Here is a 6512-nt window from a genome sequence, read left to right as displayed (position 1 = left end):
TTCTTGAGTGTTGTATAGGATTCTTAGTTAAGCATATAGCACTTGTGTTATCACATTTAATGAGAATATTTTTAAGATTAACTTTGTAATCTTCTAAGGTGTTTTTCATCCACACAACTTGTGCACAGCATGCACTAGCTGCAATATATTCAGCTTCGATTGTTGATAGTGCAACCGAGTTTTGTTTCTTAGATGACCAGGAGACAAGGGCATTTCCTAAAAATTGACATGATCCTGATGTTCTTTTTCTATCTAGTCTACAGCAAGCAAAGTCAGCATCAGTATAAGCAATTAACTCAAAATTCTCTATTTTTGGGTACCATAATCCTAGATTTGTGGTACCATTAAGATATCTAAATATCCTTTTAACTGCTTTGAGATGAGATATCTTAGGGTTTGATTGAAATCTAGCACAAAGTCCTACACTGAACATGATATCTAGTCTGGTTGTAGTGAGGTAAAGCAAACTTCCTATCATACCCCTATAAGTTTTTTGATTGAAGCTTTCCCCACTTTCATCAATTTCTAATTTAGTGGAGGTGCTCATAGGAGTGTTAATAGCCTTTGAGTTGTTTATATTAAATTTTTTTTAATAAATTCATAGCATATTTAGTTTGACTAATAAAGATGCCATTGCTTAGTTGTTTGATTTATAAGCCTAAGAAGAATGTTAATTCTCCCATTAAGCTCATTTCGAATTCAAAACTCATAGTTTTAGCAAAAGATTCACAAAGAGATTCATTTGTAGAGCCAAAGATAATATCATCAACATAAATCTGAACAATGAGAAAATTATTTTCAAAACTCTTGATGAACAATGTAGTATCAACCTTGCCTTTTATGAAATTATTTTCGATAAGAAAAGAACTAAGTCTCTCATACCAAGCCCTTGGGGCTTGTTTTAAACCATAGAGAGCTTTAGTTAATCTAAACACATGATTAGGGAGGCTATCATTTTCAAATCCAGGAGGTTGTTCAACATAAACTTCTTCGGAAATAAATCCATTTAGAAAAGCGCTTTTAACATCCATTTGAAACAACTTAAAATTATTACTACTAGCGTAGGCAAGGAGCATCCTTATGGCTTCCAATCGAGCCACAGGAGCGAAGGTTTCTTCGTAATCGATACCTTCTTCTTGGTTGAAACCTTTGGCCACTAATCTAGCCTTGTTTCTAACCACGATACCATTTTCATCTTGCTTGTTCCTGAAGACCCATTTAGTACCAATAACTTGTTGAATCTCAGATTTTGATGATGAAGTCAATTGTCATTTGTTATCTAATCTAAGTGTTGAGATAAGTGTGCAGGATTAACTACGATAAGAGTAAGACAAGCAGCAGGTGTTGCGCCGGAGTCAAGATCATGATCACGTTGGGAGTTCAAGAGTTCGACGGAAGTTCGGACGGTCGTCGGAGGTTCAGCGAGGACAGATCCGAGAAGTCCAGAAGCTTGCCAAGCGAAGCTCGTCGGAACTCGCCAAGTGAATCGTCGCAAAGTCCAGGAGTATGCCGGATGTCCGCAGAAGGATCACCGAGGGTTATCGGTTGATCGACGGAAGTTGGCCGGAAACTCACCGGAAGAAGCGATTGACGCATCGGAGCAAAGCTGCAGAAGTTGTCTTAGAGTTAATCGTAGTTAGCATGATGATTAAGCATGAAAATGGGAGGTGATCCCATTAGCTTAATCTTGGGGCAATTGGGCCCCTGAAAAGATTCAAAGTGGGCCGAATGGAGTGAACCATTCGGACCCTGATTGCACCAGGAGGTGCAACCGCCCCAGCCAGGAGGTGCAACCGCCTGGGCTGTGGGGGTTGGGAGGTGCAACCGCCCCAGCCGAGAGGTGCAACCGCCCAGAGCTCAGTCTTCGAGCTAGACTGGGCGGTGCAACCTCCTCTGCCAAGAGGTAGCACCGCCAGAGCTCAAGTTTCGAGCTCTGCCAGGCGATGCAACCACCGAGCTCAGTCTTCGAGCTCTGGCAGAGAGGTGCATCAGCCTGAGCTCAGTCTCGAGCCCTGCCAGGTGATGCAATCACCGAGCTCAGTCTTCGAGCTCTGGCAGAGAGGTGCATCAGCCTGAGCTCAGTTTGGAGCTCTGCCAGGTGATGCAACCACCGAGCTCAGTTTCGAGCTCTGCCAGGTGATGCAATCACCAAGCTCAGTCTTCGAGCTCTGCCAGGTGATGCAATCACCGAGCTCAGTCTTCGAGCTCTGGCAGAGAGAAGCAATCGCCTGAGCTCAGTCTTCGAGCTCTGCCAGGCGGTGCCACCTCTCCAGTCAAGAGGTGCAACCGCCTGATCCCAGAATTCTGGGATTTGATCGATTTGATCGTTTTGAGCTCCAAATTTGAACTGGGTTGGGGCCTATAAATACCCCACCCATTCAGCACTGAAAAGATACAGATCTACACCGAATTCTTGATCTTTTCAGTGATTCTAAGAGCTCAAATTTGTGTAAAGTCCTAAAGTTCTCCTCCTTCTGTTCTTCAAGTCTTGAGTTGTAAAGAGAGGAGAGAAAGGATCTGTAAAGGTTGTCTCCTGAGCCTGTCAAAAGGAGAGAAACTGTAAAAGGGCAGTTAGCCTTCGCCCATTGAAGGAAGGCAGCTAGTTGACGTCGGCAACCTCGTCGGTGGAGGAAGCCAAAAGTGGAGTAGGTCAAGGCTGACCGAACCACTCTAAATCTCTGGTTTGCGTTTATTTTTGAGCACTTTATCATTACTGCAAACCTCCTCCATTACTACTGCTCTCTGCGCTTTCACGAACAAGTTCTAAGTGCTGTTCTTTCAGAATCTGCATTCAAACGTAAATCGTGTTTTCGTACGATCTTCACACTGCAGTTTACGCTTACATTCGGACTCCATTTATAACTGCAAATTGCTTTCTACGTAAAACGCTTTTCCAGGTTCAAAACTGCTTTTAAACGCAAAACTACATTTAGACGTAAATCTGAGTTTAGACGTAAATCTGCGTTTAGACGTAAAACTACGTTTAGACGTAAATCTACGTTTAGACGTAAAACTGCGTTTAGACGTAAATCTGAGTTTAGACGTAAACTGCGCTTAGACGCAAAACTGCGCTTAGACGCAAACTGTGTTCAGACGCAAACTGTGTTCAGACGCAAACTGCGCTTAGACGCAAACTGCGCTTAGACGCAATCTGCGCTTAGACGCAAACTGCACTTAGATACAAACTGAGAATTAGCTTTTGCATCATAATAGTTTTTATTGAACGAACGCAGCTTTTGGTTTTTAATCGCTGTAAGATTTCCGCTGCACTAATTCACCCCCCCCCTCTTAGTGCTCTCGATCCTAACAATTGGTATCAGAGCCCGGTTAACTCTCAAAAGGATTAAAACCCAAGAGAGATGGCTTACGCCGGAAACCAAGAGGGCCATTCTATTACACGTCCACCCATGTTTAATGGGACGGACTACACCTACTGGAAAACCCGAATGAGGATCTTTCTTATTTCTATGGATTTTGAATTATGGAATCTTGTCGAGAATGGTTTTTCAAAGTCTTCTCTTCCAATGATCGATTGGAATGATTTGGAGAAGAAGGCTTTCGCTCTAAATGCAAAGGCTATGAACGCCTTATTTTGTGCACTCGATAAAAACGAGTTTAACCGTGTTTCAACTTGTGAAACTGCATTTGATATTTGGCACACACTCGAAGTGACCCATGAGGGCACAAGTAGAGTAAAAGAGTCAAAAATCAATTTGCTGTTACACTCTTTCGAACTCTTTCGGATGAAACCGAGTGAAACCATTGGCGACATGTTTACCCGTTTCACGGATGTCGTCAACGGTTTAAAAGGACTCGGAAAGAGCTTTTCGGATTTTGAGCTTGTTAATAAGATACTAAGATCCCTTCCTAAGAGTTGGGATCCTAAAGTCACCGCTATTCAAGAGGCAAAAGATCTGCGAAATTTCCCTCTTGAAGAACTAATCGGGTCACTAATGACCTATGAAATGACTTGTAAAGCTCATGAAGAGCAAGAAGACATCCTTCCAAAGAACAGGAAGGATATGGCACTCAAAACGTCAGAATGCCACTTGAGAGAAAACTCAAGTGATGAGGACTGTGATGATGACTTGGCACTACTAACAAGAAAGTTTAAAAAGTTCTTTAAAAGAAACAAATTTAAGAATGATGCAAAAAATAAACTTGAACCCAAAAAGGACCAAGTGATCTGCTATGAATGCAAAAAGCCGGGACACTACAAAAGTGATTGTCCCCAAGTCAAGAAAAGAACAACAAAGAAGAAGGCGCTCCAAGCAACATGGGATGATTCGAGCGCATCTGAGGAAGAGGAGTCCAACACCGAGCAAGTTGCTCATTACGCCTTAATGGCCATCGAAGACGAGGTAACAAATTCAATAGATACTGATTTATCTTTCGATGAATTATTAAATGCTTTCAATGACTTATTTGACGAATGCAAGAGTATAAGTAGAAAATATAAATTGCTGAAAAAGATGCATGATAGTCTTACCTGTGAGTTTGATAAGTTAAAAGTCGAACATCATGATAGTTTAAATTCATGTATCAAATGTCATGATTTAGAAACTATGCAAAAAGAAAACCTGCTACTCAAGGACACCTTGAAGAAATTCGAGGTTGGTAGCAAGTCATTAAACATGATCCTTGCAAACAAGGGTCACATTCCAAACAGGAGCGGGATTGGATTTGTGAGAAATCCTCACCAAAATCCAACCACCTTCATAAAAGGCTCCATCTTACATGTTCAACACCAAACCAAGTGCAACTTTTGTTGCAAATCTGGACACAAGACACATTGTTGTCCATTCAAGAAAATAAGTCCAAACAAATTAATTTGGGTTCCTAAAGGAACCATGATAAACTCTATGCAACATGATAAGAAATGTAGATCTATTTATGAGGCACCCAAAAGCAAATGGGTACCTAAACATCATCCTTTCTTGTAGAAAACTAAACAATCGCAAGCTAGGAGCAAGAAATGGTACCTTGATAGTGGATGCTCAAGGCATATGACCGGAGATCCATCTCAATTCTCTAAGCTCACTAGCATAGACGAAGGATATGTCACCTTCGGAGACAACAACAAGGGTAAAATCATTGGCAAAGGAACCATAGGTAACAAATCCAACCTCTCTATTGAAGATGTTTTACTAGTTGATGGTTTAAAACATAACCTCTTGAGCATTAGTCAATTATGTGATAAAGGATATATTATAAGATTTGAATCTAATGCTTGTATCATTGAAAAACCACACAAAAATATATCTATGATTGCATTAAAACAAAACAACGTATACACTATTGACATCAATGACTTATGTGATGAAATGTGCCTTGCCGTTATGAATGAGGATGCTTGGCTATGGCATAGAAGATTAGGTCATGCTAGCATGAAACTAATCACTCAAGTATCATCTAGAGAACTTGTAAGAGGAATTCCTCATATCAAGTTCATCAAAGATAATGTATGCGATGCTTGCCAATTAGGTAAGCAAATTAAGGGTAGCTTCAAAGCTAAGAATCAAATAAGCACCTCTAGGCCCTTACAATTGATCCATATGGACTTGTTCGGACCAATCTCTACATCGAGTCTAGGAGGTAGCAAATACGCCTTTGTCATTATTGATGACTATAGCAGATATACATGGACCTACTTCTTAAAACAGAAAAATGAATGCTTTAGATATTTTACCAAGTTTTGTAAACTTGTTCAAAATGAAAAAGGATCTATGATTTCGTCAATTAGAAGTGATCATGGTGGAGAATTTCAAAACCATGACTTCCAAGAATTCTGTGAACTCAACGGATATAACCATAATTTCTCTACTCCAAGAAATCCTCAACAAAATGGGGTAGTAGAAAGAAAAAATCGAAATTTACAAGAAATGGCAAGAACAATGTTGAATGAACATAGCCTACCCAAATATTTTTGGGCCGAAGCTGTAAACACTGCATGCTATATTTTAAATAGAGTCCTAGTAAGACCCTTACTCACCAAAACTCCTTATGAGTTATGGAATAACAAAAAACCCAATGTCTCATATTTCAAAGTCTTTGGGTGTAAGTGTTTTATCTTGAATGAAAAGGATAACTTAGGAAAATTCGATGCTAAATCTGATGAAGGAATCTTTCTTGGTTATTCTTCGGTTTCTAAAGCTTTTCGCATCTTCAATAAAAGAACCTTAGTTATTGAAGAATCCATCCATGTTGTTTTCAATGAGATTTCAGAAATTAAGAAAAATGATCTTGATGATGATTTTGATTCCTTGAATTTAAACGAAACCCCATCTCCAATTAGCAACTTGGATGCATCCACTTCCGAAATATCCTTACCCAAGGATTGGAAGTATATAGATGCTCATCCTAAGGAGCTAATCCTAGGAGACACATCAAAGGGGGTTCAAACACGATCTTCTTTTAAAAACTTTTGTGCCAACGCCGCATTTCTCTCCCAAATTGAACCCAAATGTGTTGATGAAGCCATGAAAGATGATTCATGGATTATCGCAATGCAA

The sequence above is a fragment of the Musa acuminata genome, chromosome BXJ2-7 (genome assembly GCF_036884655.1).
Source record: "Musa acuminata AAA Group cultivar baxijiao chromosome BXJ2-7, Cavendish_Baxijiao_AAA, whole genome shotgun sequence".
Taxonomy (NCBI): domain Eukaryota; kingdom Viridiplantae; phylum Streptophyta; class Magnoliopsida; order Zingiberales; family Musaceae; genus Musa; species Musa acuminata.
Note: the sequence above shows the minus strand (reverse complement) of the source record.